At 37.2% G+C, this 18,632-nt stretch overlaps 1 long non-coding RNA gene across 1 annotated transcript in view; it reads right to left on the bottom strand.

The window, feature by feature from the left end:
- Positions 1-9,983: 9,983 nt before the first annotated feature.
- Positions 9,984-18,632, bottom strand: part of LOC118542114 (uncharacterized) — a 235,307-nt gene continuing 226,658 nt past the window's right edge. Inside the window, exon 3 of the long non-coding RNA XR_013447901.1 lies at positions 9,984-10,372. This is a non-coding gene — a long non-coding RNA (uncharacterized LOC118542114). The remainder of the gene's footprint in view (positions 10,373-18,632) is intronic.

Genomic DNA, 18,632 nt, shown 5'->3' with positions numbered 1-18,632 from the left:
AGTCCATAGTCTCTCCTGGTTCGTCTCCCCCTCCGATTTTCCCCCCTTCATTCTTCCCTTCCTGCTATCTTCTTTTTTTTAACATATAATGTATTATTTGTTTCAGAGGTACAGGTCTGTGATTCAACAGTCTTACACAATTCACAGCACTCACCGTAGCATGAATTTGTTTCTAAGGTGCGGAGTAATTTGAGGAGACATTATGGAAGAGACAAGTCTAATGGAAACTTTCAAGAAAATGTGTCATTTCTCAATCACATGAAAATAAATATATGAAGAAAATTCATACTTTAAATTACATTAAGTTTGAATATTCAGCAAGAAGTTGGGGACAAAGGTGTGGATGCAATGCATGTATAGATGCAGAGAATTAATGACTTGCATTGGTGACAGTGTTCATCTGGTTGAAAAAACAACTGTAGTATACTAACAGTGATTGCTCTATGACTCCATGCTATGAAACTGTTGGTAGCCAGGAAATCTGACATATTATTCAAGGCAAGCAGAGTAGAATATACCAATGCAGCCTTGGAACCAATAAGAACATGTCTTATGTGAGTTATACATATTTCAAGGTTTCACATTTTTCTGATTGGATGGAAAAAATACTGATAGCATTCTCATCTGTCTGCTCTTACATATACTTGTTGATTTGTTGGGAAAAATAACTGCTTATTTCCAGTATTTCTGGAGAATAAGTAAACAGTTGATTTCAGATAGACCTACATTATAACATTTTAATGATCCTCCTACATTATACATTTTAATGATCCTCCACTTTATAAAGTGTCAATGAGAGTAAGTAAATAATATGAATGGATCCAGGGCATCTTTATTTATACCATTTGACATGTGTGCAGTGAAAATACATACAAATGGTCCAGCTGAGATTCTAGGTCTAACATACAGTAATCCTTGCCTTGAAATAGTACTTAACATTCTACGCAGATGGTGCCTTTCAGTTCTGAGAGATGAATGAAAGAAATGGATATGTAAACAGAAAAACTTTAGAAAGAGGAGATTGAACAAAATAAAAAGAATAAAAAGGAAAAGCATGTCTATTTTCAAATAACATCAGACAAGTGCTGGAGAAAAAGAGACGAGTATTAGAAAACAAAGTGACCCATGGAAAAGATTTCTGAGCAGCGTGCTGAGTGTAAGTCCAGAGCCAGGCTTTGGGACAACTTAATGAGGCAGCTGCTGTTAAAGTGTTATCAGACAAATACCACCAGGTCATTTTAGACCAACTGATCTTGCCCATCATCATTTGGAACCACATTTAAGTGACACTTTAAATTAATGGTCTCCATGTGTCCACTCAGGTCCTCTGACAATTAGGAACCCATAAGATATTCCATGTGCAAGAGATTTATGCCTAGGGAATGCCTAGGATAGATAAAATGAGTGGGAATAAGAGTACACAGGGGACCTGGAGACTCCAGTCAGGTGTAACACCTGTAAAAGATAAAGGGGAAGAAGGAAGGTAGGACAGAGATCTTCCCACTGCAGTGCCATTCTGAGACAGCTCCCCAGGCCAGTAAGCCCTACAGACTGCTGTTGAGTCCCCAGTGTGGGGCAGAGTGGCCTGACTCTGCCATCCTGCCTCCTTGGTCAGTGCCCGGGAGCAGCCAGAGGGTGAGCCCTGCACGATCCTGAGCCCGTGTGCTCCCTGCAACTCATTTGCAGATGCACATGTGCTCTTACAGAAAGCCTAGGACAGCCCCGGCTCATCCATGGAAAATCAGGAAGACCTTAACCCAAGTACAAACAAGATGGACAAGCCTCATGAGAAGTGATACAGAGAGTAAACTGTTGAGTAAGGAGTTAGGCCTAGATGTGATCTGTTGGTGTTAGTCAGGTGACAGGCCACAAGAACACAATGTAGACTAGTTTGAGGGAAAAGAACACAATGTAGACTAGTTTGAGGGAAAAGAAACTAGTTTGAGGGAAAAGAAACTAGTAGGAGAAAACACGAGGAGATATAAGTGTTTTTTTCCATTTTGGCTGCATTTTCAAGTTGGGTCTCTCCCTCTGTCTCTTATCTCCCAGATCCCAAAAGCTCAGGCAAGGGCCATGCCTCACAGATGGAGTCACAGGCTCATTCCTGAACTGTGAGAAATTAGATTGGAGTGCTCTGATCACACCACCTTAAATCACAGGGAAGTATGCCATTTCCACAAAATTAGAGGACTGGAATGGTGACTATAAGGTGAGGGAAGGGTGGTTTCTCTAAAGAGAAGTTTTCATGGCAAGAAAAAGAAAAGAGTATTAGATATTGAAGGTGGAATGAGGGAAAATCACAGTGGAAGACTGAGTACATTTGTGTTGTGTGTGTGTGTAGAATCCACCAGATACCTGCTGGTGCCAAAATAAAGGGGATTTTGGATAAATGGTATACAGGCTTGAGGCACTATGGATTCTTTTCTGAAGATACCCCCAGGGATACCTAAGGTGGGTCGTTGGCTGACTCTTCCCTGGATGACCAGTACTGAGAACAGTGTTCAGTAAACAAGATAAACTCAATAGCCATTTATTCCATAGGTATTCTTATTGAGTTAAGAACTGCAAACATTGCCAGAAGGTGAATCTGTAATCAAATCAATGATCTACCCATATCTTGCCATATAGAACTATACTCAGGAGAAAACACCATCAGATCTCCCTCCTCCAAAGAAAAATAGAAAAAAACACTAAAAACCAAATCCAAATTATAAAATCATCAGATGGAAACAATAAATCAAAATCTAAATAGAAGACAGGAATAACGCATTTGGTTGTATTCTTTGATAATGTGACACACACACAAAACTAGGAATTTGGTTTTCTGTTTATTTTAGCATTGTTATGCACTCTTGATACTACATAAGATTGTTGCTCCATATTTAGTTATTATGGAGAAAGTGATGAGTCAATTGAACGACTAAACAAAATAGATTCTCATACACAGACTAGATAACTTAGATAACTTTCATTTAATTTTAAGTAGGGAAATCTTGTCTTGATTTTATAGCAATGTAATGTGCAAAAGAATTACTTATGAGAAAACTATTTTTCTCCAAGCATCAAAAGAACAAATAGACAAAACAAGATGGGGGGTAATCTCAGCTGTATCACTGTAGGTAGCTGTAATAATCAGGTTACACCAGACTACGCTGCAGAATAAATAAAACTCAGAACTGCAATGGCTTAGCATAGCAAATATTTATTTCTCCTTGACATCACAACCTGAAGTGGGTCAGAGACAGTTGTCCCTTTCCAGTGACTACTTCTTTTCTGCAAACCCTCATCTCAAAGTGTTTTTGTTCCAGCTGTGCAGATCTAAAACAGAGTGTATGTGAATTTATATCCACTTCAAATGGGCTTATTCTGAAAGTAACACACATCCCTTCTGCTCATATCCTATTGGCTCAAGGCCTAAACCTAAATGTAAAACAATCTGGGGAATGTCAGAAAACACTAGGGAATCCTGGATCATCTTCCCTGCTGCAGTAGCCAATCTAGAAAAAATTGAGCTTAATTTTCCATTTGGCTGGAAATACAATTAGCAGTAAGATATTTCCATGATGAAATTATTTATTTTTCTTGTGCTATTTTTCTAAGAATTTTTTTCTCTGTTTTTCCACAAGGTAACATTTGAAAGAATAATCTATTTTTAGTCATGTGTGTGTATGCATTATTTATCACATGTATTACATACACACACATATACATTTCATATATGTGCATGGAATCCAGATGTAAAGATAAGATAAAAAGTGGAATGAAAAAACCCATAATTCTAGTTTGACTCATTTATTTAATTGATTCCAAAGCCTGAAGGCTTTTGTGGAAATATAATTCTAGTTTTAAAGTTACAACTCCACAACTTTTGAAGGATTGGTCTTAGGACAAATGAATTAGTATGAATAAGGTCAAGTCTGAGGGCTTTTTTATTGTTTTTATTTTAATCTTAATTTTAATATTACATGGATAATTTAACATAATCAACATGTGTTTTCCAAAATTGTTATAATTTGACATTTTACATTTAGATACCTCAATAAAATACACTGCTGACAATTATATGAATCGTTTTATTTTATGATTAGATATATTTTTAAAGTAATATTTATAGTTCTTATATTAATCCTTATCATTTAGTCACAACCATTAATGCATTTGAAATTGGTTTTATTCAAAATATTTTCCAACTGAATAAATTTTTATCCATCCACTATTTACAACTTATACATGTTTGTAATGTTAATCAAAATACCCAAGGTGGTAAATTAAATTTATTAATAGCAAGAATATTTTACATATTAAAATATATTTTAAATGTGTGGGTGTTCTGTTTGCAGTATGCATATTAATCATATATTCAGGATTTTTTAAAAGTTTAGTTTCTAGTTGCGTAATTTGTCCTATCAAATATAAAATTATTTTTGGCATGATCTTTTCTTATTTATATCTTTCACTGCTTGAAATACTTTAGCTCCACAAATGTAAGAACACATACTTTTAATTCATAAACCTCTATTGAATACTCCATATGAGATTATTGTGTTGTAAAGCAAATGTTCATTACCTCTCTTGAGTATCAATTTCTTCCAGTAGATAAAATTCAAGAAGAACTAAAACAATTATTTGATACTCCAGGTGTTCATTTTTTTCCCCTGTGATTCCACTTGAGGGAAGGAATGCGCTGCGTATTTGGCAATGTCAGAACCTACTTAGATGTTCTGTATTTGTTCAGGTAATTACATAGCAGTGAGAGACCACATACTACCTTGAATTGATATTAGATATTTATTTTCATGTTATTAACATGAGTGCTGTCTTTTACTAAAAGACAGAATAACTCTTTACCTCCGGCAGAGCACAGATATCCTGTTTATTTGAATTTGACTCTTCTTTACCCACCAGGGATTCTTTCAATCTGAACCTCTGTACACATTTACCATGCCAAGAGGGAATGCTGAGACTTTAAAATTCAAAAAGCATCAGGGTAGACTATGCATGCCCTGGTGGGGACTGTCTGTACAATGCCCAATTTCTGTCAAGCACCTATATATTAGAATTTAAGATGCCAAACACCTGGGCATTTGGAAACATCAGTGAATATAAATCTTCCAAGTGTGCCAAGAGAGCAAATCATGAGGAGTTGCATAAAAATAATTCAGAGAAAGAGAGACAGAGAGACAAAGACAGAGAAAGAGAATGCTTTTAAAAAATTCTGTAAAGCTCTCTGTTTCACTGACTGTCATTTCATAAGATTTTCAAACATTGAGGTGAATCAGCGTCTCCTAGAGAGCTAATAAGAACACAGAGACCCAGGCCTGTGGGAGGAGAACTCTACCTGGGTGTTTGTAGTTTTCAAGCTCCTGAGGAGATCCTGAGAGACACCACAGCTTGAGAGCCATTGTTTATACGTGGTGCTTGAGGTGACCAAAAATGATACTTATGGACCTATAAAAGACTCATTCAGGAATACGATAGAGGCATGAAGAACGGTTTCAGGGAATCACACTTTGATATAAAACTATTTTATTTATTTTAATTCACTTATTAATCACACTGCCATTCCCTATTTATGTATTTTTCCTGTTTCATTTGTTTCTTACATACCTAAACTCTAAAATAAGGAAAAGTAGCGTGGGTCACTCATCTACCAATATCTGTATAACATTTACATCACACTCTCTTCATATCCTAGTGGGATAGTTTGAAATCCTTTTGGTCAAAAAATTACAATGTTCTACCACACACAAAAATAGACTCAAAATGGATGAAAGACCTAAATGTGAGACAGGAGTCCATCAAAATCCTAGAGGAGAACACAGGCAGTAACCTCTTCGACATCGGTCAGAGCAACTTCTTCCTAGAAACATTGCCAAAGGCAAGGGAAGCAAGGGCAAAAATGAACTATTGGGACCTCATCAAGATAAAAAGCTTTTGCAAAGCAAAGGAAACAGTCAACAAAACCAAAAGACAACCAACAGAATGGGAGAAGATATTTGCAAATGACATATCAGAAAGAGAGCTAGTATCCAAAATCTATAAAGAACTTATCAAACTCAACAACCAAAGAACAAATACTCCAATCAAGAAATGGGCAGAAGACATGAAGAGACAGTTTTCCAAAGAAGACCTCAAAATGACCAACATACACATGAAAAAGTGCTCAACATCACTTGGCATCAGGGAAATCCAAATCAAAACCTCAATGAGATACCACCTCACACCAGTCAGAATGGCTAAAATTAACAAGTCAGGAAATGACAGATGTTGGCGAGGACGCGGAAAAAGGGGAACGCTCCTACACTGTTGGTGGGAATGCAAGCTGGTGCAGCCACTCTGGAAAACAGTATGGAGGTTTCTCAAAAAGTTGAAAATAGAGCGACCTATGACTCAGCAATTGCACTACTGGGTATTTACCCCAAAGTTACAAATGTAGGGATCCAAAGGGGTTTGTGCACCCCAATGTTTATAGCAGCAATGTCTGCAATAGCCAAACTATGGAAAGAACCAAGATGTCCATCAACAGATGAATGGATAAAGAAGATGTGGTGTGTGTATATATATATATATACACACACACAATGGAATATTATGCAGCTATCAAAAAACACAAAATCTTGCCATTTACAATGACGTGGATGGAACTAGACAGTATTATGCTAAGCGAAATAATCAGAGAAAGACAAGTATCATATGATCTCACTGATATGAGCAATTCTTAATCTCAGGAAACAAACTGAGGGTTGCTGGAGTGGTGGGGGTGGGAGGGATGGGGTGGCTGGGTGATAGACATTGGGGAGGGCATGTGCTATGGTGAGTGCTGTGAATTGTGTAAGACTGTTGAAACACAGACCTGTACCTCTGAAACAAATAATACATTATATGTTTAAAAAAAAAAAAAAAAAGATAGTAGGAAGGGAAAAATGAAGGGGGGGAATCGAAAGGGGAAATGAACCATGAGAGACTATGGAGTCTGAAAACAAACTGAGAGTTCTAGAGGGGAGGGAGGTGGGGGGATGGGTTAGCCTGGTGATGGGTATTAAAGAGGGCACGTTCTGCATGGAGCACTGGGTGTTATACGCAAACAATGAATCATGGAACACTACATCAAAAACTAATGATGTAATGTATGGTGATTAACATAGCATAATAATAAAAAAAAACTAATGATATAATGTATGATGACTAACATAACGTAATAAAATAAAATTAAAAAAAAAGAAATGATCTCACAAAAAAATTTGCAATGTTCTACCTAATCAATACATGATATTTATTTGATTGAATTTGATAGTCTCTTGTGTGTGTTTTTTTTGTTTGTTTGTTTGTTTTTTTAAGATTTTATTTATTTGACAGAGAGAGACACAGCGAGAGAGGGAACACAAGCAGGGGGAGTAGGAGAGGAAGAAGCAGGCTTCTGCGGGGCAGGGAGCCCAACAGCGGGCCCAATCCCAGGACCCCGGGATCAGGACCCGAGCCGAAGGCAGATGCTCAACGACTGAGCCACCCAGGTGCTCCCTCTTAATTGTTTTTAAAGCATAGAAATATTAATTTTAATTATAAATTCATAGCTCATTTGAATGCTTTAATAGAAATAACTAGGATAAAAGTCCTAACATTTAGGTTGACTGGCCTATTAAAGATAGATATAATGAAAAATATATTTTTTATTAATATATCACTAGTGATTTTTTTTGATATTGCAAAATTGTTTCTTCTCTCTGGTTGTAGGAAGTTGGTCCCTTACAGCATGATCTAGTATGGTCTGTGGTCATCACTAAATTCTTGAATAACATTACTCAGTTGGTGAACTCACACAGTATTTTCCCTCTTAGACATATAGTTGAGCTTAGTGTTCTTAGAATAAGATAAATCCACAGATAATTCAGAAACATTTATTTTTTGAAGTTTATAAACTCTTCTCCTAAAGCTTATGTCTTTAGTCATTTTCTGTCATATAATTGCAATGGTGAAACTTTACAAACAATAGTAAAATGGATACTATTAATAATAATATTTTCTTGTTAAGCAGTTAGTATAGTCTGAGTTCTATTTTAGCCCATTCATATGCATTATTTCCTTTCTTTTCACAATCTTGTGAGGTAGGTTTACAGATGAAGAAAGTGATGTTGACTCTAGATCACAAGCATAGAAAGTGGAAGAGCAAAGGGAAAAAATCAGGCCTTTGAACACAATAGTCTCTGCTCCAATCACTGCAGCACACACTGCAAATCCAAATGTTCGGCTGAATGAATATACTACCTCTTTACATATATTTTAAAAATCTGTAAAACTATAGCTGCCCATAATAGTAAATAAGATACTAATAGTATCGATTACTAATGAGTTGTTAAAATTTCAGAATTGGAATACCACAGTATGTCATGTTTTAAATAATCATGTGGTCATTACTCTGTTCATTACATGGATTTCAAGCACCACAGATCTGGAAGGTGGACAAAATCATCCTCACAGTTTGGTGAAGAAAACTGTAATGCGTAAAGTAACTGTCCACATACACATATAGAAAAACATGCATGATTGTACTGAGCACTGTAGAAGAAAAATCTCTTAACTGGCTTTATAATAAGGATGTGTGAGGAAACAAACAATATAAAACCTGAAGGAAAATCAAGATTACTCAATAAAAATGGGAGGTGGAGAAGGGAAATATCATACGTACAAGGCTATATTGAAAGAACTATTTCAAAATTAAGAAATTGCAGGAAGTACTTGTAGCTAGATTAGGATAGAAAAAATTGTGAATGAGTGGTGGGATGGAGAGCTTTCAAAATGAAGCTATATCTGTTCACACCAAGAAGTCTGGGCAGTGAGAAGCCATTGGATGATCTGCAAGCTGAGGAATGGCATGATTAAATGTGCTTTTTATAGTGATCATCTGAATGCTATCTACCTTCCTTTAAGGGAAACTAGACAGCAGAATACCAGTAAGGCTGAGAGTTGTAGAAATGGGGAGAAGTGGTAAAATCTGAGAATTTTGGAATTGACAAGGCTTAGTAATTGGACCTCTGGTTAATAATCAAAGTGTAAAATATTCTCAGATCTCAGTTTTTAATATGAAACAAAATTTAAAGGCTGCTACCATTTTGTTGTCACTAAAAAAGAAGGAAGATAATTAAGTTTGGGAAAGATCAGAAATTCTATTTCGGACACATGAGTTTGTGCACTAAAACGGGTAGATATACAGGTATACAGATATACAGACATGCAAATGTGTCCTGAAATTCAGAACAGTCTGGGGAAGGAGCGTTCACTGAGGTCTTAAAATTCTTTCATCAGCATTTTACAATTAACAGCATACAGATACCATATCTTTGTGGTTAAGTATAATTTTTTAAGTATTAAGTCTATATTAAGCATAACTAAGTATTTTATTTTCTTGGAGCAATTATAAATAGTATTGTTTTTAAATTTGGTTTCTTCATGCTCAATGTTGATAAGTAGAAATACGATTTTTTTAATGTGTTGATATTCTCTTATGTAACATTGCTGAAGTTCAAGCTGTTTGTTTTTACAATTCCTTAAGATTTCTTTTTTTTCTTTTTTCTCTCCAATTTGTATGCCTTTAAATTTTCTTTTTTTTTTTTTTAACTTACTGATTTTGTCCTATAGCAGTACCTGTACTATGTTGAAAAGTGTCTTGTTGAAAAACACTGGTGAGGGGCGCCTGGGTGGCTCAGTCTGTTAAGTGGAGTCTGACCTGGCCTTCAGATCAGGTCATGAGCTCAGGGTCCTGAGATCAAGTCCCCTATCAGGCTGCTCTAGCGGGGAGTCTGCTTCTCCTTCTCTCTCTCTGCCCCCCCCATTGTGCACGCATGATCTCTCTCTCTCAAATAAATACATAAATAATCTTTTAAAAAAGAAAGAAAGAAAAGCACTGGTAAGAGAGGAATTCATTGCCTCATTCCCACTTCTAGGGAAAAAACATTCAGCTTTTCAAGACTAAGTTCTATGTAAGCTCCAGGGTTTTTATAGATGCATTGTCGGTTTGAAAGCTGCTAATGAGTGTCTCAGGTGTAATCTGAAACCGACTCCTGTACAAGGAGGGCAGAGAGAGAGAACACAGAGACAGACCACTCCAGATTGGTAGGTGGCAGGTTTAATAAGAATGGAACTTACATCTGAGGCTTGTCTTGGTTGCCCTAGAGGCAAACAGAACCCACATTCCAGGACAAGGCTCCTCACCAGCTCATGGTGAACTGGCAGTCATGTCCTCTTGATGACCTCCTCCAACACTTCACCCTCAGTGACCCACTCTTGCAATCTCATATGTCCCCCATCTTTTTCAGTGTGTCCTAAGCATTCAGCAAGAGGTTTCAGGAGCATGGAGGTGGCTCACTTGGTAGCTATCCTGCAATGGAAGCAAATGCCACAGCAACAACACAGACACGCACAAGAGAAAACACAAATTAAGACAATGATTCCCAAAATCAGTGACTTTTTTTTTTCTTTTTGCTAAGAGTCCCATGATTCTATCCACCAATTCATTAACTCTTCTAGGCTAGGGAGCAGATCACTCAGGGCATTCACTTGTGTCTCCGTATGATTTAATAAAGATAATACATTAGCAGACTCATCAGGTATGGACGCATAGCATTCTGTCAGGAGGGCAAGGAGAGACTAAATAAAGAGGCAGGCCATTACAGATGGGTAAGTGGCATGTTTAATAAGCAAGGGAACATATATATGAGGTTTGTCTTGGGTGGCCACAAAATGAGTAAACCTTCATATGGGACCCTCAAATCTTACAAGTTTATATAGAGGCCTTAACTGGGCTCAGTGATGTATGTCATCCAGCTGGTCTCAACACATCAGTAACTCTAGGCTGTATCGTTGGAGCAGCCTCTGGGAGCAGATTAGATAAGCAGGACCTACATTCCAAGGACAGGAGTGGGGATGAGGAGCCTCTGGTTTCCATGATCCAGCTCATAGGTCAACCAGCAGTCACATCCTCTTGATGACCTCCCTCAACATGCATTTTATCAAACTAAGTTAATTCCCCTCTATAAATTGCTGGAATCACAAAATAGTGTTGGATTTTGTCAAATGCTTTTCCTTCATCAACTGATATAATAATATAATCTTTCACCTTTAGCTTATTGATATGATAGGTTACATTGCTTGATTAAAAAATGCGTATCTAGGATAAAACCCACTTGTCCATGATATATACTTCTTTTTATACATTGCTGGATTAGGCTTGCTAATATTGTTTTTGAGGATTTTTTTACATCTATGTTCATGACATATATTGATCCATAACTTCTCTTGTGATCTTTCCTGGTGTTGGTGTCAGTGTAATAATGTCCTCATAAAATGAGTTGAGAAATGTTCTACTTTCTCAATTTTCTCAAACAAATCATGTACAATTAGTGTTCATTCTTCTTTAAATGTTTGGTGAGATTTTCCCATGAAATAATCTGGCTTAAAAGATTTATTTGGTGAGATGGTTTTAATTATGAATTCAGTCATTTACTGGTAATAGGAATATTCAGGTTATCTATTTCATCTAGGTTGGATTTTGTATTTTGTCTTTTCCAAAGAATTGGTACATTTTTTTCTAAGTTGTTGAATTTATGAGCATAAAGTTGTTCTTGGTATTCCCTTATTATTCTTGTAATGGCTGAAGGATATATTGCAATACCCCTTCTTGTGTTTCTAATATTAGTGATTGTATCTTCTCTATTTCTTTCAAACTTGCTAGATATTTATCAGTTTTATTGATTTTTTAAAAAATATATTTTGTTTTATTTTCTCAGTTGTTTTTGTGTTTGTTTAATTGATTTCAAGTTTGTTACTTTAATTGATATTTATTATTTCCTTCCTTCTCTTGGCTTTGAGTTCATTTCTAATTTATTACAATAGGAACTTAGATTTGTGACCTTTCCTTTCTAATAATGTAAACATTTAGTGCTATAAATTTACCTCTCAACATTGCTTTCGCTGCATATCACATAGTTTGATGTGTTGTATTTTTATTTTTATTCAGTTTTATGTATTTTTTAAAATATCCTTTGAGGGGCACCTGTGTGGCCCAGTTGGTTAAACATCTGCCTTCAGCTCAGGTCATGATCTCAGGATCCTGGGTTCGAGCCCACATTGGGCTCTCTGTTCAGTAGGGAGTCTGTTTCTCCCTCTCACTCTCCCTCTGTGCTCTCTCGCTTGATATCTCTCTCTCAAATAAATAAATCATCTTTAAAAAAATAAAATAAAAAATAAAAATAAAATATCCTTTGAGACTTTATCTTTGCTTCATGGATAATATAAAAGTGTTTTATGTGTTTTCTACATGTTTACAGCTATTCCTGGTGACTTTTTATTACTTATTTCCTGTTTGATTTCATTATGGTAACACTTTTATCATTTCAATTCTTTTAAATTTGTTGATGTTTGTCTATGTTAGTGAGAATTCCATGGGTTCTTGAAAACAATGTGTATTCTGCTGTTTTTTAGTGCAGTGTTTTATATATATATATCAATTACATCCTGTTGGTTAAGTATATGGTTTAGATTCATTATATCTTTGCTAATTTTCTGTCCAGGATTTGTATCATTTGCTGTCAGAAGGGTGTTGAGTTCCCAACTATAATTGTGGGTCTTTCTTTCTGCCATATCAGTTTTTGTTTCTTGTATTTTGAGGTTTTATTATTTGCATGCATGTTTTGTGTATTCTCTGTATGGTTTTGTAGTGATTGTTCTGGGTATTACACTATACATTTTGACTTATCACAAACTAGTAGTATAGGCATTATACCTCTTATTATAGTGTTGACATCTTGCTTCCATTTAGGTCTGTTTACCTTCCCTACCTTTAAATATCATTGTCATGAGTATTAGATACTACAACTTCTGTTCCATGGACCGCTATCTTACACAATACATAAAAATCAACTCAAAATAGATTAAAGATTTGAACATAAGACCTGAAGCCATAAAACTCCTAAAAAAAAAAAGAAAAAGAAAGAGAGAAAGAAAGAAAGAAAGAAAGAAGAAAGAAAGAGAGAAAGAAAGAAAGAAAGAAAGAAAGAAAGAAAGAAAGAAAAAGAAAGAAAGAAAGAAAGAAAGAAAGAAAGAAAGAAAGAAAGAAAGAAAGAAAGAAAGAAAGAAAAAGAAAGAAAGAAAGAAAGAAAGAAAGAAAGAAAGGAAGGAAGGAAGAAAGGAAGGAAGGAAGGAAGGAAGAAAGAAAGGAAGAAAATTAGAAAAAAGCAGTAAGCTCCTTGACATAAGTCTTGGTGATGAATTTTTGAATCTGACTCCAAAATCAAAATCAACAAAAGCAAAAATAAACAAGTGGGACTACATCAAACTAAAAAGCTTCTGCACAGCAAAAGAAACCATCCCTGATGTGTGGCTCAGTTGGTTAACCATCCAACTCTTGGTTTCACTCAGGTTATGATATCCAGGTCAGGAGCCCTGAGACAGGCTCCCCACTCAGCTGGGGGTTTGCTTCCTCTCTGTCCCTCCCCCCACCATGCACTCTTTCTGTGTCTCTGAAATAAATAAATAAACCTTAAAAAGAAAGAAAAGGAAGAAACCGTCCACAAAATAAAAAGCAACCTACTAAATGGGAGGAAACATTTGCAAATTATATGTCTGATAAGGGGCTGATATCCAAAAATATATAAAGAACTCATAAAACTCAGCAAAAAAACCAAATAAATCCAATTAAAAATGGGTAGAAATGTGAATAAACATTTTTCAAAAGAAGATATACAGATGGCCAACAAATACATGAAAAAATGCTCAACATCATTGATCACCAGAGAAATGCAAGTCAAAACCACAATGAGGTATCATCTCATACCTATTAATATGGCTATAATCAAAAGGCAAGAAATAACAAATGTTGGTGAAGATGTGGAAGAAAAGGAACTCTTGTGCACTGTTGGTGGGAATGGAAATTGGTACAGCCACTATGGTAAACAATATGGAGGTTCCTCAAAAAATTAAAAATAGAATTGCCATGTAATCCAGCAAATTCCACTTCTGGATGTTTATCTGAAGAAAATGAAAACACTAACTGGAAAAGATCTATGCATCCCTATGCTCATTGTATCATTATTTACAATAGCCAAGATATGGAAACACCTAAATGTGAATCAATGGATGAATGGATAAAGAGATTGTTTATAAATATACATATATAAATTACATATAATATATATTATATAGCAGCTAAAATATTATATATGATATGCATATATATATATAAAATGGAATATTCTTGAGCCATAAAAATGAAATTTTTTCCTTTGCAATAACATAGATGGACGGAGAGCATTATGCTAAGTGAAATAAGTCAGGCACAGAAAGATAAGTACCATATGATCTCATTTATGTGGAGTAAAAAAAAAAAAAGCAAGCTCATAGATACAGAGAACGGATTGGTGGTTGCTAGAGGTAGAGGTGGAGGTAGAAGGTGGGAGAAGTGGGTAAATGGAGTCACAAGGTAAAAAAAAAAAAGTCTGTTTCCATGTGTCTGCTCTGTCCACTGTTCCTTCTTCCTTCCTAATTTTTTCATATTATTAGTTTGTCATTTCCTTTGAATTTGAAGTTCTTGCTTTAGCCAATCTTTAATAGTCATTTTGTTAGTAACAAATCCCCTTATTTTTTCTTCTTTTATTCCCTTTGTTCCTGAAGAATAATTTCACCAGATAAAGAATTTATGGTTGACAGTTTTTCTCCTTTGGTATTTTAAAATGAGTGTGCACTTTCTTCTGGCCTCCATGGCTTCAGATGAAGATCTACTTTTATTCAAATTGGTATTTCCCAATAGGTAATATGTCATTCATCTTTGCCTGTTTTCAAGATTTTTTTCTTTATCTTCCTTTTCAGAAGTTTAATATGGTGTGTCTGTGCCTGCATTTCTTTAGAAATAGTCTGTTCAAGGTTCATTCAGCTTCTTAGATCTGTTGGTTTGTATCATTCACCTAACTTGAGAAGTTTTCAGCCATTATTTCTTGGAATACTCATTCAGCCCTACTCTCTTTCTCCTTCAGAGACACCCATGATTTGAAAGTTAGACTTTTTATTATAGTTCTACAGCTTCCTGAGGCTGTGTTCACTTTATTTTTCAGAATACTTTCTTTTTATTGTTCAGATTGGATACATTCTATTCCTCTTCTCTCAAATACATTGATTCTATTATCAAAATTAGTCCATCCAGTGAGTTTTTTTGTTATTGTATTTTTCAGTTCTATAATTTCCACTTTTTTTTTAATCCTATTTACTTGCTTCAACTTTTTACCTTTCCATTTCTTTTAAGGAAATTTATAATTGGTTGCTGAATCATTTTTATTGAATTTGGCTTAAAATTCTTGGGTGATAATTCTTATACCTGATTTATCTTGCTATTGGTGTCAGTCGAAGTCTTTCACTTAAGTTCTGATTTTCTTGGTTCCTCTTACAAAGGATGTTTTTTTTTTTTTATTGTACTCTATCACTTAATATATTCTGTTTGGTGACTCTGGTACTATTTGAATCCCTTTTTTAAGATTTTATGTATTTATTTGAGAGAGAGAGTGCATGCAGAAGTGGGGGGAGGGGCAGAGGGAGAAGCAGACTCCCCATTTAGCAAGGAGCCCGACATGGGGCTCGATCCCAGGACCCTGGTATTATGACCTGAGCCAAAGGCAGACACTTAACTAACTGAGCCACCCCCTATTTGAATCTTTTATTTTAGCAGATGATCGTTGTGTTTAGGTTCACTTTGTAGGTCCAGGTCTTCTTTTGTGGGCTGTGGTTTGAAAGACAACTTAAATTTCAGAAACTTTCTGATTTTGTTTGGTCTACTTGTATTATCTGGTGCTGCTCAGTCTTCCACTGGTCCCTCTGGCACTACCTGCAGGACAAGATTTTCCCAAGGAATGGTAGATGAATGTCTGCAATGGGGGCTGAGAGCCTCAGACATACAAAAATGATGAGTCTAGTCTCCATGGGTATTTGTTTGTGGTTCTTCTGCTTATGGGTGTCTGGGAGTGTTTCCCAGGCCACGCTGCCTTCTATGATGGGATTCTTCTTGCCAGTACTGCTTGGCCTTCCAGTATCTCTTGGTTGAAGATGGGAAATCTCAGTTTGGTGGAAGAAGAGGGCCATTATCCTGGCCATTTATTGTAAGCAAGGTTCCTAATGGATCTTTCTGCTGGTGGTTGTGGCTCACCTGGTATTGTCAAAGGAACCTGCATTCTACTGGGAAGGTGAGCCCACACAGTGCCAGCTATTGCTAGCATGAGGGTCAAGGAATCCATGGTCTAGATTGTCTTCTTCTGTTGGGTGAGGGGATGGAAGGAACCCTGCTACTTCACTATTCCTCTCCTGGGCTCCCAAATACGTTCATCTTCCTTTACCAGCTTGTAGATTTCCCCTCTGGTTTTATCCCATGTTATTCCCAGGGTTTATAATTTTATTTCACAGGGAGAGCAGACAGAGCCAGGTCTATGTCATCTTGTCCAGACAGGAAGTCTCCAATGTGTCTTTATTTTGCAGTTCAGTATTTAATTTTCTTGCAAACCTCTCATAACTCATTCAAATCCTCTTACAGCCTGGTTTGCTTCCTGTTAGCTTCAGCCTGTGCCTCTTTATCATAGCTCTTTCTCTCTGTTACCTTCCATTTTTTATTTCTGAGTCCTTTCTTCCTCACCTCTACTCAGCAATTATTAAGTAAATCACCCCCTGATGCTGCTTGTTTTCCAGTAGCAAGCTACTTCTCTACTTCTTTCTTCTTCCAAATATCAAGAACAGATTAAGGTGTGACGTTTTCTATCCAATTCTTAGGTTCTGGTTGTATTTCTCTTGTGGTGCTAACATACACCAGTGTTGTCTCCTCCTTTATAACTTCCTGTATCTGCAATTCTCCCATCTTCCTTCTCTATGTGTGTCTGGGGAAGGGGGGTGTTGTTGCAAACATTCACCAACTGGAGATCTTACTCTCACTCCTTAATCATTGAACTTTAAGAATAATATTCTCAGATTTTAATTACCAGCTTTTCTCTAGTTTTTTCATTAATCCATTTGTGGGATTGGTAGTATTATCTTGGTTTTTGGAGATGAAAACAATAGAGTAATGAGGTAGAAAACTTGTACTATGTTTTCCAAAAGAGAGTCTGTCCTATTTTGTTTTGCTTTGAGATCTTGGGTCTCTAGGTCTATAAAAATGCTTTTAAAAAATGAGATCTTGAGGGGGCGGAGCAAGATGGCGGAGGAGTAGGAGACCTGGATTTCGTCTCCTCTCAGGAATTCAACTGGATAGGGATCAAACCATTCTGAACACCTACAAACTCAACAGGAGATCGAAGAAAAGAATAGCAACAACTCTCTGAACAGAAAAGCGACCACTTTCTGGAAGGTAGGACGTGCGGAGAAGTGAATCCGAGGCGTTATTCGGGAGGATAGACGGCGGGGGAGGGGCCTCCGTCGGCCGCTTCTGGCAAGTGATAGAGACGCGGAGCACAAAATCAGAACTTTTAGAAGTCTGCTCCGCTGAGGGACGTCACTCTGGTGGCGAAGTGGGGGGTGGAACCCTCGCGGGACAGTGTGGTCTCAGGACCCTCGGGGTCACAGAAAGACCGGGGGTGCCTGAGTGCGGCAGAGCTCCCAGGTATCGGAGCAGGGAAGCTGGCTGCAGAGACGGAGCCCAGGCGTGGGCTCTCAGCTCAGGGTTGTCATAAATCGTGATCCGTGGCACAGTCGGGCCACTGCTCCTCCAGCAGGGACCCAACAAGCGGCAGATCCGGGGAGACTCACCTTCTTCCCCCGGGAGGAGAGGTGCGGGAGCGCACCGCGGGGATCTGCTGGGTTTGGAGACTCCACCCGGGGTCGGGTGCCAGATAGAAAGGCGCGCTCACAGGCCGGGTGAGCGCGGAGTGTGGCCGGAGACCGGGGAGACGGGAGTGACTGCTTTTCTCTGGGGGCTAGCTGAGGAGCGGGACCCCGAGTTCTCGGCTCCTCTGGGGCGGAGACTGGGAGGCCGCCATTTTCACTCTCTGCCTCCAAAGCTGTACGGAAAGCTTGCAGGGAACAAAAGCTCCCGAGACCAAACCCGAGCAGATAACTTAGCCCGGACCGGCAAGGGCGGGGCAATTTTGCCTCCGGCAAAGACATTTGGGAACCACGGCAACAGGCCCCTCCCCCAGAAGATCAGCGAGAACAGCCAGCCAAGACCAAGTTTACCGATCAATGAGAACGGCAGAACTCCAGCGCTAGGGGAATACTGCACATAGAATTCATGGCTTTTTTACCATGATTCTTTAGTCTTTCAAAGTTAATTATTTTTTTTAACTGTCTTTTTTTCTTTTTTCTTTTTTTCTTTTTTTTTTGAATTTTTCTTTTTCCCTTTTTCAACCAACATCTTATCAATCCCTTTTTTAAAAAAAACATTTTTATTTTTCATTTTTAGAGTCATATTCTAACCCTTCATAGTAGTTACCCGTATTTTTGGCATATATATATAAGTTGTTCTCTCTTTAAAATCTTGAGATAGTTTCTTCTAACAGATCAAAATATACTCTAAATCTCTAGTGTGTGGTTTTTTTCTACTTCCCTGCCTGATCACATTCTCTCCCTTTTTTCTTTCTTTCTTTCTTTTTTTTAATCCTCTTCTTTCTTTTTTCAAA

This window comes from Halichoerus grypus, chromosome 5 (genome assembly GCF_964656455.1).
Source record: "Halichoerus grypus chromosome 5, mHalGry1.hap1.1, whole genome shotgun sequence".
In the NCBI taxonomy this organism is placed as follows: domain Eukaryota; kingdom Metazoa; phylum Chordata; class Mammalia; order Carnivora; family Phocidae; genus Halichoerus; species Halichoerus grypus.
This window is presented reverse-complemented; position numbering and strand designations above follow the sequence as displayed.